This window comes from Lissotriton helveticus, chromosome 2_1 (genome assembly GCF_964261635.1).
Source record: "Lissotriton helveticus chromosome 2_1, aLisHel1.1, whole genome shotgun sequence".
Lineage (NCBI taxonomy): Eukaryota > Metazoa > Chordata > Amphibia > Caudata > Salamandridae > Lissotriton > Lissotriton helveticus.
Genome location: NC_136059.1, coordinates 2,013,472,622 through 2,013,489,081, shown reverse-complemented (window position 1 = coordinate 2,013,489,081; position 16,460 = coordinate 2,013,472,622).

Below are 16,460 nucleotides of genomic sequence, written 5' to 3'. Positions count from 1 at the left end.
TGGACACCTGACTAGGTTTAAATATTACCAATTATCTGCCTGGTGGTCAAGTCAGAATCTACAACGGGAAAGAGATCCAGGACTCCTGGATGCAATTCGCAGGGGGGGAGATGGATTAGAGAAGTATCTTTTTGGTACAGGCTGTTAATTACGGATGAAGAGAACAAACTGCATCTGGAATTGACAAACCTATGGGAAAACAGAATAGCGGAACTCCCCGAAGAATGCAGTAAAATATGGTCAGACTCTTTCACTCTATCTCAGAGGCTAATCAAACCAGCAAATTTAAGGCGTAATCATCTATTTACAGCCTATAGAGTTTATTGGACCCCGGCCAAATTACATAAGATAACGCAAAATAACTATTATTGTCCCCGCTGTAACTATGACGCAGCAGACGATGTTCACATGTTTTTGGAATGCCCGGTAATTCAGGATTATTGGAGAGCGATAGTTGGTTTTCTGGGCGAGGTATTAACAGCTATTTTATGTTCACCTAGATTAGTATTTTTTGGTTTACCTAATGACTATAATATTAATAATTTAGACACACAGTTTATCTTTTATGTAGTAGTTATTGCCAGGAGAGAAATCTGCAAAGAGTGGAAGTCAGCTGCTCCCCCCAGATTTGCAGAATGTTTAAAACATATAATGGAAGTATGTAAGATGGACATGGTTGGTCGTAATGGGAACACTGAGAATGTCTGGTCTAAACTGAAGGTCTGGTCAAACAAGTAAATGGTCCGATGATTATGCCAGAGGTTGTGTCGGCCCTTTCCTCCCCCGGCTTAAAGTACTCCATCATGGGCTAAGGGGAGTTGGACAAGGAAAACAACCTACCTCTGGGACATCCCTGTCTGCTATGATACTGTCTCCAGGGCGGACTCGGAAATGTCAGTATAAGAGGCAACAGCGAGACCCATCTAGAGCATACAAAATCTGGTGGCATATATGAGGACAAAAGAAAAAAAAAAAACTAAATGGGGTAATGCAAGACCCCCCTGTTCTACATCCAAGTGTAAAATAGGTAGCTTAATCCGAGGTTTTTTCTTATGTAAATGTAAATGTGGGTTTACTTGTAAAGCGCACTGCCACCCTACTCAGGGTATCCTGGCGCTGTATACCGCTGTGGAACCCTTCCTGGTTTTCCCTGTAAGATGCCCACTACTGGGCACCCCCAAGGTGGAACCAGGCATCCCAGCGCCACTGGGGCCGTTGTGGAGATTAAGCAAGCTATTGCCCAGAGTTGCAGAGTGGGACCCATGATTAGAGTAGGCACCAATGCGAGAATTGTTGAGTCCGCGGACATTTAGCCTGATACCCTGCCGCGTCGGGAATTGAACCCTGGTCCCGGGCCAGACCTCTGCATCAGGGTCTGCCGCCTCTAACCAGTGAGCCACAGATAAATTCACCTTGTCCACTTCATTAAATTACAAGATTGGAATCTTTAGAGTAAGATTTAAAAATAGAAATATCAACAATGGGAGGATCGACATGTTTATCGAAGAGACTTGTCCTATTATCGACAAGGGTAAAAGTGTCCAGCTTTCTAGCAGACTTTTTATTTTATCAAGTGTTCTACCATAATTCAGATGGAAAAGTTGAAGAAAGTCCACTGTCACATACAGGCCCAGATATCTAATAGGTTTAAGAGGCAGAAATGTCAACCCTTCCGGCAGCTCTATTCCTGGTGCATTTAATAGGAGAAGCTCCATTTTAGACTGATTAATCCTTTAACCCCCCCAGTTCTGTAAACACCTGGATTCTTTCCAGTGCTCTCTGGATTTTTGATTTCTCTGGGTTCAGTTACAGGTTCAAATCATCAGCAAACAACTTGATTTTTGCCATTCCGATTAGGGGGCTTGGATTAATACATTAGAACAATTTTTTTTCGCTAGTGGCTTGATAAAAAGTGAAAATAAAAGGGGAGAAGGAGGGTATCCCTGCCTATTACCCTGTCTTATCACCACTTCTCTCCTGCCTCCTCAGAATTCATAATTAATTTTGCTGTGCTAACCTACAAATTCTCTATAGCATCTCGATCAGATGGCGTGGAAAGCCAAACTCCCCCAAGATAAAGAATAGGGCCTGCCAATCCACCAGATCAAATGCCTTTTCTGTGTCCATCATTAAAATGGCCACAATATCGTTTCTAGCAGAAAAGTAGTCGATGGCCTGGATCGGCTAAAAAGTGTTCGCAGCTATGGATCTCCCAGGCAGAAACCATGTTTGATCTGCGTGTACCAGATATTGCGCACCGCCCGCAATTCTATTTTCCCAGATTTTCATAAAGAACTTGTAGTCTACATTTAGTAGACTTAGTGGGTGATAAGAACTTGGGTCTTTAGGGTCCTTATCCTTCTTTGAAATTGAGATCATGGCTGACTCCTTAAATCTATCTGAAACCGCCGTTCCGGCCATAATTTGATTGTATAGTGATACCAAGAACGGGGCGAGTTTGTCTAAAAACTATTTATACACTTCAGCAGGGATCCCATAGTTGTCACTTGCCTTCTCACTTGCCAAAAGCTTACAGTCCTCCTTGCAGATTGTAGGTAGCTGGAGTGTCATAAAATATTCTGCAAGAGCTGGGGGATTAACTATCTGTACTTGCACATATATCTTACTGAAATGAAACACAAAAATGTCGGCAATTTTGTCTTTATCATTCACCAGGCATCTAGTACTGGGATCTCTAATCTGTGGAATAGACTGCTTGCTCTGATGCATTTTTGTGGACCAGGCTAAAAATTTGCTGATGTGCTGGCTCTGTTTGTAAACCTTTTGTTCAGAAGCTTTACTTCCAACAATTTCCTAGAGCATAAAAATTTGTCAGCTCCTCCTTCGCCCTGGATAATTCCTGCTGAAGTGCCTCCTTCTCTGGTCCCCCAGTTGACCTACCCCAGAGTTCTCTCCTAGCCCGCTCTACTGCCTCCTGGAATCCAGCAATCTTAAGTTTCCCTAATTTGTGAAGATTGGCCCTGTATGCCACCACCCGTCCCCTAAACATGGCCTTAAAAGCTTCCCACACCAAAAAACCTGGTGCCTTATTCACATTTTTCTTAAAAAAACACATTATAAAATCCCGGGTTTCGTCAATCCATTTATGATCCGATAGCAATGTTTTATCAAAGTGCCACCTGTTATTTTTTCTCTTGGGAGCGGGCAAGTATAGTATCAAGGAGACCAGAGAATGATCAGAGGATGGGTTAGAAAGAATCAAGGATGCCCCCCTTTACAAGATGATTGCTTATAAAAATAAAATCCAGACGGGATACTGTTTTAAATCTTGCTGAGTAACACGTGAACTTATTGCAGTCTGATTGATCTACCCTCCATGGGTCTAATAAGGCAAAATCCTCTTTTATAATTTTTAAAAGTCTATCTGTTTTAAGTTTTAATTGCTTTTTTCGCTTGTTAGAGGTATCCAGGCTCATTGACACCTTGCATCTTTGCAGTCAGATTATATCCTCCCTGCGATGAAACCATGTTAATAAAACCTGTCTGATTCTGAACGTTTTGTACAGCGCTAATTTTTGCCACCGTTAATTTCTCCTTCAATCTCTTATGTTTCTTTTCAATTTCATCGCCACAATCCTTTGCGTATCACAGTATTTCATCATATGGTCTGTTCTGTTAGCAAAGGAAATGCTGTTGAATCATCATAGAAATCTCAGGTCTCAAACCATGCACACAGCAATAAACAAAATGTTCCGTGACCTTTTCTGCAACATTTTCCATTCCATCTGAAAACCTGAATTAATCTTTTACAATAGGCATTCACCATTTGCTTGCATTACTCTGCCATTCTGCCAATCTCAAACCAATTGATTTCTTTAGGAGAACTCTTAGTTTTCAGAAAATTAATCACTTGATTATATTTTGTCAACACCACTGTAGATGGGGCACCTGTTTTCGATTCTTCAGGGAGTTCTGTTTCAGGCCAGTCTACAGATACCTTACATTCAGTCCATAAATCTCCAGGAACCACAATGTCAAACAGTGTTATAGTTTATCCAAAAAAACCTTGAAAATGTTCACAAACTCTTCAATTTGCCTATACCATTTTACTGGATTATCTTTCAGTTTCAGGAAATCATTTGTGAAAAATAAAATATCAGCTCTTGTCCAAGGTGCATGTACATAACCTCCTCCAGGTGTCTTTCTCATGGGCAGCATTCAAACTTCTTATTCTCCTCCATTGATCACCGCAAAAGGTAACTGCACTCTGACCTTCTTCGCTTCCTTTTTCTTACACCATCCAACTTCATATTTGTCAAATTCACCCTACTTAGTAAGTAATGCCATTTGTTCTTTGATTTGTAATTTAATTCCAGACAATCTCCTATTTGCCTAATCCTTGTCACTCAAACATGTCCTGTGGGATTTCTGCAATGCTTTAGTTTTCTGTACATCGATATCATATTTCTGAGCTCATTCAGTCAGCTTTTCATGAGTCTGTTTTGCATGGCTTGTGATTTCTTTGTTAAAGAATTACATTCCTCATCCTGGTATGCATTTAATCATGATGGACTAAGTGTTTCTTGTATCATTTCTTCTAATTCTACTTTTCATTTAACTACATCCAAAGACCTTTCTTTCTCTGGTAATGAGGCAGTTGTAGAACTCTTGGCAGTAAGGGGTGTACTTAATACTTTAAGCCAATCATCTGTTTTTTGAGGAGTAATTCTAAATCTTTCTATTGGAGCCTTTGATGATGACTCTCCCTTGCATGAATCCTTTCTCACCTCCGGTGAAAAATGTAATAGGTATACATCAGAATCTGGTGATCCCATGGGCATTCTCCTGTCTGTACCAGTAAACTCTATAAGTGGAGGTTCACCTGTTTTGGAAACAAACATGTGTGATGATCTCTTAATCATTCTGTTTGTGGTGTCGGACATGGTCTGATGTAATATAGAATTTGCATCAATTGATTGTGTGACAACCCTTTGGGTTCGGTCCAGAGGATTACCAGTAAAATCGCTTATTGGACAGTATTCCCCCCTGACCCAAAATTATACCGAGGCACAACAGACCCAATGGTGAAAGGAACAGACAATAGATCTGGAGCATTTCAATTGTTTGGTTTTAATGGAGTTACCATTCCTGTTTCTGCCGTTATAGTAGTACGAATTTTAGGTTTGTTCAAATTTGCAGGTCCAGGAGATACATTGAGTGGTATAGGTAGAGTAGGGACATCTGAAATTATTTTCTGATCCTCATTTTCTGCTCTTCTAATGGGGCCTCATTATAAGGAGGTTGAGGAAATTGTCATCCATTTCACTATCTTCTCCATTATTTTCAAAGTCTGTGTTTTGCAATTCCAAATGTTGCCTTTTCTCTTTTCATTTACCGCTGTTCTCATTTCCTACCCTATGACAGGGTACATTCTCCCTGCTTCCATAATGGCTGCTCTCCAAGCTTTCTGTTGTGCATCCCACCTAGCATCTGCATAGAAACTCATAACGTTTCTATACCTTCCCTGATAGTTCTCTGTCTGGTGAGCCACATACTCCCATGTATTAAGTATTTCAAATTGTGCAGGTCTAGGAGGTGGTCTCATCTTATGTAATTTTCTCCTTAAATTCTCACACTAATTTTCTCATTCCTAGGAAACTTTAAGGCTTCATCCTTCTCTGTGATCCTATGCCACTGACTGAGCCATAGACACAGATGTAATCTTTGTCCATCATTACTATGTATCCTGGTGTACCCTCATGTAGTACTTCTCCCAATCTAACAGGTATGGTCACATCTCCCTGAACCAATTTTCGTATTGGCCTAATGAATTTCATTTTTGTTTAAATGTTATTCTTTACAAATAATTCTTCAGTAAACCCAGAAAATGGAATTCTCCACAATTCTTTAATTCAGCAATTGCAACCAATCCTAGTGCAGCTTTACACCAACTGACCAATACTGGCGCAGTACATTGTGGCGTAGATTTCACTCCTTGCAGCAGTTCACCCACCTTTACAATGTTCTCAGTGTGTTTTTCAAGCAATACACAAAATTCCAATGCAAGTATTTTCAACAAAAACATGTCCGCTCCCTTAGAAGAAAATAAAGATCTCCCATTTCAATGGTAATATAAAATCTCTTATTTCTATTCCCATCTATGACATTCACTTCAAGTGAGACTTCAACCAGTGAAATCTCACCCTTATTGATAAAGCCAATCCCTGTGCACTGAGATCAACTTTACCAACCACTTCTCACTATGATTCAAGATATAGTTCCCTATCCTTTAATTGTTATTGATGACGTCTTCTGACTAACAAAAAATGATGATCCCTTTGCACTCAAATGATCACACGTTCTTGAAAATAATCCTGTTAGGGTTGGCGCTGCGTCTGACGCACAGTGCCCTGCCGTGCCTTAAACATATTGAGGCATATATGTGGAGGTGGAAACCCTCACACAAAGACGTGCGCGCTGTTATACTGGAAACTTCTGAGTTTCTTCTCTTCTTAGTAGAGGAATTTTTTGAACATAATTCAATGAAATTTAGTCTTTGATTCGTCTTGTGTTTATTTCATGAAAATATTAGTTTCTCATTGAAGTTCATAAGAAAATCTTCATTCTGTATTTACAAGTTTTACACTTAATCCGATGCCCAATGCATTTCAGTTCAATAGATATGACCCTTCCTCAGGGGCCTAGAAATGGACATAATACAGGACCTTAGCACACACTATTAGATGAAACAACTTATGTTAGCATGCACGTAAGTGAATGTGAAATAGTGAAACAATTGTGGGAAAACTGTTATCAATAAGGTGAAAAGTCCTAAGAATGGGAAGTGCCACAGAAGGAGAAAACCGGGTGAAGAGTGAAACGGCACTAACTTTTTCCGTTTCACTCTTCACCAGGTTTTATCCTTCTGTGGCACTTCCCATTCTTAGGACTTTTCACCTTATTGATAATAGTTTTACCACAATTGTTTCACTATTTCACATTCACTTACGTGCATGCTAACATAAGTTGTTTCATCTAATAGTGTGTGCTAAGGTCCTGTATTATGTCAATTTCTAGGCCCCTGAGGAAGGGTCATATCTATTGACCCGAAATGCATTGGGCATTGGATTAAGTGTAAAACTTGTAAATACAGAATGAAGGTCTTATGACTAACACCACAACAGCAGACAACTTTACTCACTGAGACCACCTTGTAGGTGTAACTAAATCTATCTTAGTCCACATCGGACCCGATAAACAACTTCAACTTCTTTGCTTCAAATGCCACAATCATACAAGGACTTTAACCATGTCTTTTTTCCGCTCAATAACATACAGCCATTTGAAAAGCACTACAATCTAAGCTTAAGCAGCAACACGCATCCCTATTAATACTTGCACCCCTTTGCTGCTTGCATCTCGGCTTCAGTAATTCGTCACTGTTAGAAAAGGGGGTCTTTGGTTGGCAATGGTTTGCACCTTTGTCCAAGTAAGGACCCTTTCTTCCTAGTCAGGGTAATGGGAGTACACTTCTAAAATAACTCCTGCTCATCCCCTTGGTAGCTTGGCACGAGCAGAGAGGCTTATCTCAGAGGCAGTTTGTAAAGCATTGGTTCACGCATTTAGTAACACAGTGAAAACACTACAAATGGACACAACACCAGTTTAGAAAAATAAGCAAAACTTTATCTAAACTGACAAGACCAAAATACGACAAAAATCCAACATACAATACTGTAAAAATAGTTACCAAATATGACAAAAATCCAACATACAATACTGTAAAAATAGTTACTTTGCAAGATAACCTACAAATTGCAAGAGTAGCTGAAAAACACAGTTCTTCTGAGTGGGTAGCTCCGTTCCGGGCTACCGCGATGCTGAAAATGACAGTCTAACAATTCCATCCGACGGTGTGGATATGGGTCCACCTAAAGCATCAACAGACTCGTAGACAGTACCTTTCTCAGGGCGGCTGATCCCGTTGGTACTAATCGGTCAGGGCAACCGTTGCAGTTGTCATGTTAAGTGGAAACAGTGCAGCATGCGGTGCCCTCATGGTCCCGTGCAGGCAGCTGCTTGGTGAGAGTCATCCAATGGTGTCGATGAGTCCAAGGCTTACGATGCCGAGTGAGGCGGTGCTTGATGCGGTGCTGGCAGGTCACGTGCAGGCGACGGAGCCAGTCGATGTTCAGGTCAGACAGCGACAGTGTTGGTGACTTCCGGGCCGTGTGAAGTGAGGTGGTGCAGAGTGCAATGCCCACAGGATGTGGTGCGAGCAACGGCTCTATGACAGTCGCCCAGCAGAGACGGTAAGTCCAAGGATGAGGTGCGAAGTGCGGCAGGGCCTTCTGCGGTGCCGTCAGGACACTGAACCAGCGACTGACTCGTTGACAGAGTCGGCTGTTCTTTTTTTTCTGCAGTGACTAAAACCAGCTGTACCAGAGACAGTGCCCAGAAGGATGGTGAAATCTTTGCTGTACCTGAGACTTCTTGAACAGGGGGCAAGCTCTACCTGAAGCCTTTAGAGATACTTTGTCAAGCAGGATACAACACTGTTCCACTCTGTGGCAGAAACAGCTACTGCAGGCAGCACACAGCAAAGGGGCAGTACTTATTCTCCAGCTTCTTCCGGTTCTTCTCCATCGTAGAGGGTCCTCTTGAATTCCAAAAGTGATCTAAAGTTCAGGGGTCTGGGACCCAACATATATAGTACATTTCTCTCTGTTCACTGGTGTCAGAGAGGCTCTGTACTTCATCAAAACCAGTTCTGTCCTCTCTGGTGCAGCTTTCCAGCAGGAGGTGGAGACAGCGTTGTCCAAAGGACACTAAACCCATTCAGGTGTAAAGAAAATCTCCTCCCCCTACTCTAAATGGAGCCCAGGTCTGGAAAGGCAGGACACACCTCACCCCCCACCCCAAGTGGCTGTCTGAACAGAATGCACATCCCCATCCCCTGTCTCTCCAAAGCCATACAGTCAATACACAAACCTAGCTGAGGCACTCTGGATGACTAAGAAAGAAAATGACAACTTTCTAAAAGTTAAATTTTCACACCCAGAATGTAAAAATCATCCTTACTAAAAGATGCATCTTTAGATTCTGTGTTCAGATATACTAAACTCAATTTCCTCTCTTGTTCCCATGGGCAGTTATACTTATAAGATGTTATAAGCAAACTCCCCATTCTTTTCTGTGGTACAGATAGCCTTTCAATAGTGAAAAACTAAATTGGCAGTACTTAACTATCAGGACATGCTACACACATCAGGTCATGTCCTACCTTTCACACACACTGCACCCTGCCCAAGGGGTACCCTTGGCGTACCTTGGGTGTGACTCACATGTAAGAAAAGGGAAGGTTAGGACCTGGCAAGTGGGTGCACTAGCCAGATTAACATAACAGTATGGAACTGCACACAGACAGTGCAATGGTAGATCTGAGAACGTTTTGCAAGATTGCTTGTGTGGGAGGCACAACCAGTGCTGCAAGCCCACTAGCAGCATTTGATTTACAGGCCATGGGAACACACAATGCACTGTACTAGATTCTTAGGAGTGAATCAAATAAGCCAATTATGGAACCACTAATTCATAACAGAAATTTACAGAGGGAGCATGGGCAATTTGCCACTGAACAGCAGTGGCAAAGTGCCCAAAGCATCTGGATCAGCAAACAGTAAACCAATAACAAAATGTTGTCCCCCCATGTTGTTCTTAGTATTTCACTCACTACTTCCACATCATACTTTACACACACTTAAATACAATTTCCCCAAACTATAAGCCTTATTTTTAGTAAACATATCTCCTCCTTTATTACAAATAATTTCAAATACAACAATAAAATCTGTTTAGAAATAACAATTCATAAAATGTCTGTACAGAAGGGACCACAAAGGTTATTGTGCTGGGTTATCCATTTATATACATAGTAGTCCTTCATCTTCAACTCAATTTTGCTTTGCTCATGCTTGAATTAGCATTATAAGCAAAGAACAAAATGTAATTTTGTTTCTAGTACCTATATAGTAAAGGACAACAGTATTCAGATGGTACATCTAACTGTAAATCTCCAAAGCAAAGACATACACATAATTAATGAATATGAATAATAATGAAACAATACAATAAAAGGAGTAAATCAAAAAGCCAGTTATGTAACCATAACATCAATTTACAGAGGGAGCATGTGCACTTTGGCACTGAACAGTAGTGACAAAGTGCCCAAAGCATCTGGACCAGCAAAAACGAAGTCTAACACATAGTAAAAACACAAGAAGCAAAGACAAAAAAACAGAGGAAACCCATGCCAAGATTGGCAGGTTTAACATTCATTGGTGCGCCATCAGTCCTTCCGCTGAACTTTGAAACATTTGGGTTTGGGCAGAACTATTAATGGTGCAAATTCTAAAAAACAAATATCCATGCATTGATGAAATAAAAACAGCCAACTTGTTACCAAGATCTGATGGTGCGAAAGCGTTTTATCCTTTCACTGTCTCTCTGCTACTAAGGTTTTTAATTTTTCAGTACTAGGCCCACATGTGATCTCTATTAATTGCCATATGCTCTATAAATCATAAAACCAGATTTGGACCTCCGATGGACCTTGCTTGTTGAATTAAGGGGTAGAGACTCTAGATACCAAGTATTGGTTATGCAATGAGGACCAGGATTTGGTAACCAATCTACAAATCGGTAATTACATTTATATACACTATTCGTTGAACAAGTCTTTAGATATATGAAATAACTACTAGTAATATGAACCTCCTGAATAAATGTAATCAGGCCAAAATCATACAGACCAGAAGTTCTGCTACCACTGTGTTAAATAATAAACATAACACCTGTTGTTCTGAAAATAACCTATATTTCTCTCTGTTATACATCAAGACCAGCAAAACTTGCACACATTCTCTGAGAGGAAAACATTAATGATATTAGAGACTCTGTCAAATTATGAATTTTGTAAATTATTGTATTAAATTCAGATGCACCAATTAAATATCGTTGTTTAGGTTATTTAGTCAGAATTTGACATAAAAGTAGTAAAACTACATTTCAATTACAGATTTTAGAGAAATGCTTCATAATAAGTACAATCAATTGAATGAGTCCAAATTTAAACCAACTCTGTTGTAAGAGATTTTAGGGAAGCTGTAGTCTGGGATAAGAAGCCCATAGGAGGTTTGCTAAGCTAGAATTACTGCCACCAGCAAGGAAAGAGGACAGTACTCTGAGACCCGGCAATAGACAATGGGATCTGATCAATTGGAAGGGAAAATGAGAGTACTAGCAAGCTTGCTGGTATGAGTCCATAAAGCGGCTGGAGCAGCAACTGCTTGGGACAAGAAGAGCAGTGGCTAAGCTACCTAGTCAGGTAAGTCCGCATAGTTCGTAAGGAGATGTTCTCTACATCTGCTCTGCATCAAAAGTGTTGCCAAGGAAGTGAGTCTGTGAAGGTCTCCCTGCAAAGCAGAGACAAATCGACAAGAACGAAGGCAGCAAGAGGAACGAAAAAGAAGAAGCCACCCAACCCTCCAAGAGCATTGTCAAAATATTTTAGTGAGACCGGAGGTGAAGTCAATAATCATCTTATTATGGTATGACATTCCAAACATGATGTGCAAAGTAACAAATAAAGTATATAGTCCTATTCAAGAATGCATGGGAACCAGTTGTCTATCCATGGCACACAGGCCATTGTACAATACTCCAATGATCAACGTTCTCATGGGATATGTTTGAAAATTGTAGTCCCATACGACTGTTTCTCATAATTATACAAACATAACAAATGACACAAGAATGTCCATGGGAAAGGAAAAAAAATGTTAAATGAGAAAAATACATTGTCATCATTTCCATGAGTCTGAGAAGAAAGTGTAAGCTTTGCATTTTAAAGTTAAAGCTTTTAAATCAAAATTCACATTACATAGATATGTGTGCTTACAGAAATAAGCAATATAATTCAATGAATACATTAGTCAAATAGTAACTGAAACATGGTGGCGGGCCGGGCAGGGGCTGGGCTGTGTGGGGGTAGTGGAGTGTGACATACGACAGGAAAGTGGAGAGTAAAGAAATAAATAAATAAAAGCACTTACTTTTGCGCGCAGCATCGCAGAGAAAATATGTTTTAAGAAATGTAAGTCACTAGGTTTATAAAGAACATGGGTGTTAAGTTTGACACTTTTATCTCAAAATTTGACAGAATTGCATCAATATTTCGAACCGTCAATGGTCCCTTACAATGAGACTGAAATATAGGTTTTTGGCCTTTACATCTTAATATTTGTCATGAATTTTCGCCTCTACGCGTTAATATTTGTCATGAATTTTCACACAATAATCAAAAGAATGCTTTTTAGTGCATTATTACATTGATAATGCATAGTTTTTATAAATATAGAAAATAAATTTTCGAGAGGAATTTGTGTTAATAAATTCGAACTTATATCGATGTAAACTGTTAGGAACTTAGGCACACTCAGTTTATTTTCCTTTTTAAATCTCACACTGCTAGTACTGCAAGTTTCTTCATCAACACTTTCTCAACCTCATGTAAGGTGCACATGTAGTTTATGTAAGTTTTCATTGTCACATCCGGGATATATATCATAAAAGAAGAGATTTGCATTTTCTCTGTATTAGTTCCGAGAATTCTGCTTAAACTGTTATCATTTCAGTTTCAAGTGGGCAGAAGTGCACAGCAGCTCCAGGAACTTTGATGTGCTTCTACAAGACCAGAACACAGCAGAACAGGATGACTACCGTAATCCCCTTTGTACACTTCTACTGTTCCCCAAATGCACATTTAAGTTCAAGGTGAGTGGACTCAATCATGAGAGACTATACATAATTGCTAGCGAGGATTATCTGAGGGGGAGATTAAAAGGTGCATGTACTCCATCATTTAAAATCAGCTGATCCAAAATGCCAATCATGGCCCACCCTGATGCCAGCAGAGGCTGCGTCTGTGGGAGGCTCCCCGGGACGACGCTGATGGACCAAGTTTGGAGACAAATTGCTGCTTCATGGTGGGGGGGTCCCGATGAGCGGAGGATGCACTGACTCCCTGGGTTCACTTTTAGAGATGTATTGGGAATGCGCAACTGCATTTCCTTTCATGTCGAACTTTGCCTCTGAGCCGCGCTGACCTCAACCGCCATTTTATGCGCACCGTCTTCGTTTCAATTAATCACCTGGTGAGAGTCAAGTGTTTTTCTCAACTCTAAAGGCTCATTCAGGATTAACTTTCCTTGCATTAACATTATAGTTTAATAGAAGAGACTTTCTCTGATTTTAAAAGTCCATTTAATGTGCAATTTATAGTAAGTGTTTCTTTACCAGACATTTTGTCTTCATGTTTTACTCTTGACTGGATTTAATTTATGTAAATGCTGCCTCCTTTAGCACTTTTTTCACTCTCTCCTACTGAGTCAAATGTGAGAAACCTCCACATAATATTTCTCTGGGAGCAGCTTGGCACCTTTTCCTCTTTCATAAAGGGCAGTTATTATTTTACTGTCATATTGCCGGTAATATATTCATTGTGGCGCTGCACTTAAAGGATGAGCCTATATGTTCATTATTATATTTGAGACATAATACTAAATCATTTTGATCCTCATATGGAAAGATTAAAAAAACTGGTCCCTCCTGCGTCGCGTTCTACGCAGTCCTTTATTAAATATTCTAGGCTATTCACTGAATTCTCAAAATGGGAGATCCGTTGGTCTCTATTGCTAAAACCTCATCTCCTTCGGGCACTGGCGCTCCTGCAACAGGGAAGACCGCCACCAAAAGTCTGAAGAAGGGCCCACTTTCCCCATCAAAGCCTTCTTCTCTTGTTTCTCTTGACATGTTATTAGAAGAGATACGATCTCTCCATCCCTTCATGGAGGAAACTACCACCAAATTGCAATTTCTAACAGAGAATTGGTCTCAGATGAATGAACGTCTTACCTCTGTGAAACAAAGTGTCTCCTCCTATGCTCACACAAACGAGAAGGTTAATAATCTTCAGTCTCAAGTCTCTTCACTCCAACGGCAGGTTGAGGATCTTAAAAATAGAAACAGAAGAAATAATCTTTGAATTTATGACCTTCCCAAGGGTTCAAAGGGCTCAGACCCTCTTTCTTTCTTTAAATCCTTCCCTCCTAAACTGCTGCATTTACCAGAGGGATCGTCGCTTTACATTTAACGTGCCCATAGTCTTGGTCATCAACTTGCAGGAGTAACCACTTCTCGGAGACCAAGAGGTGTCATCATGTACTTTCTTGAGTATACTGACCTACTCAAAGTACTCTCAGCAGTCAAATCAATTCAGCATATTTCATGGTCAGGTTCCACTCTATTCTTTGCACTATGCAAAAGCCACTGCAAATAGACGCAAAGAATTTCTCAATATGAGACCTGACTTATTAGCCATAGGAACTCGCTACAGACTTTTCCATCCCTGAATTTTCAAGGTTACTTATATGAACAAAACTACGACTTATGAGGATCCTATCAAGTTGCAGAGCTTTATTAACTCCTGCAGATCAGAGTATATGGACTTTTCTGGTACTTCGTCATCTCATATTTTTGACGTTTTCTTCCTTATAAGTAGTAATTTTTCTTCTTGTTTCTAATGTTCAGGTTCTAACATAAGGTTACACCTTTTATGAGGTTTACTATTTGATCATTTAATCTTTTATCAAATTATTTTGTCATGTCATTATACTTTATATCTTTCATCTATTCCTTATGATAAACTTTCTTTTTTCTTTTGGTCTCCTTTTCCCCAGGTTTGTTTGTGTTAGTTCCTGCCATACTCCCTTACCCTATGTGAAGTGATGTGGTCCTTCCTCCTCCTACGTCCCGTTGAGTCTGGGCGTGCCATCAACTCCATATGGTTTTACCACTCCTCCTTCCTAGGATGTTTTTAGGTGTTGGTATGTTGTATCCTTTTTTTTTGTTTATTCTTTTCCCTTTTTCTTCTTCTTTCCAAGTTTTATTTCACCTTTTATTATATGTCTATCCTTTTCTTCTCTTTTTGGTTCACTGTCTCATGCTAATTTTTATATTCATTTCTCTTAAATGTTCTATATTGTCCTTATTTATGCTCACATGGTTTGATTGTTATATTGTCTATCCTTTGTTCTTTCATGGTCTGTCTCGACCTTTATCTTCTAGTTATCGCCCTGTTGTCTTTACATCTTTGAAAATTATATTGTGGAATGTCACAGGTCTGAATTCTCCCATTAAACGCCTACCTGATTTATCACATTTATCCAAACTGGGGGTTGGTATTGTTCTTTTACAAGAATCTCATTTATCTGCAACCGAATCTTTGAAATTGAGAAGGGGTTGGGTGGGAGGAGTCTTTTTCTCACCAGGTGACGGTAAACATAACGGTGTAATAACTCTTTGTCACAAATCAATTGATGCTAAGTTGCTTTCTCAACTTTCTGATGAGGGGGGAAGATGGTTATATACTAAATTACAAATTAGAGGTGCTCCTGTCTTTTTACTTAATATTTACGCCCCCACGAATGGCGCCTCCACATTTTGGACAGCTCTCTCCCAACAAATTTCATCTTGTATTGATGATAATTTCATCCTTGCAGGTGCTTGTAATCAAATAGTAGATCCCTTTATAAAACGCAACTCCCCAGTTTCTTTTAAACCACACATAGCACTTAAATTATTTATTCAGACCATTCAGGAATATAAACTTATAGATACGTGGAGAATTTGCAACCCCACCATGAGGGAATATACATTTTACTCTCCGGCTCATCAAACCCAATCGCAAATTGATTATTATTTTGTCTCAAACAACATCCCCCAATCACAAAGAAATGCAGATATTCAATCTATTCTAATATCTGATCATGCTCCCATCTTCATTCAATTAGATATAGCCCCAAAATCCAATTTACCTAGGAGATGGCGTTTTAATACCTCGCTCCTTATAGACCATAATTTTAACTCCTCCTATGCTTCTTTCTTCAATGACTATTTCTCCCTAAAACAAACTGATACTTTATCCTTCTCCGTAATTTAGGATGCATTCAAAGCAGTCGCCAGAGATTTTGTTATTGGTTATGGTTCCAGAAAACAAAAAAAATGCACGCAAAGTAACTAAAGATCTTTTGACCGAGATACAGAGACTGGAGCACTCTTATTATTCTTCAAAGTCCAAAAATTGTCTATCTCAACATGTTAAGGCAACATTTCAATTTAATAAGGAATCTACTGACAATGCCTCACTTTTTTTGTTAAAAGCCAGTGCAAAGTTTTATGTTGCCGAGAATAAAGCCGGCAAACGTTTGGCAAACTACTTAAAAATGAAACATAATAAGTTTGACATTGAATCCATCATGGATAAACAAAGCACATTGCGGTTCAAAGATTCAGAGAGAAATGAATTTCTTCTTTTCTACAAAACATTATACACACCTGAAATTGTACCCTCGTAATTGAATATCTCACAATTCCTCTGA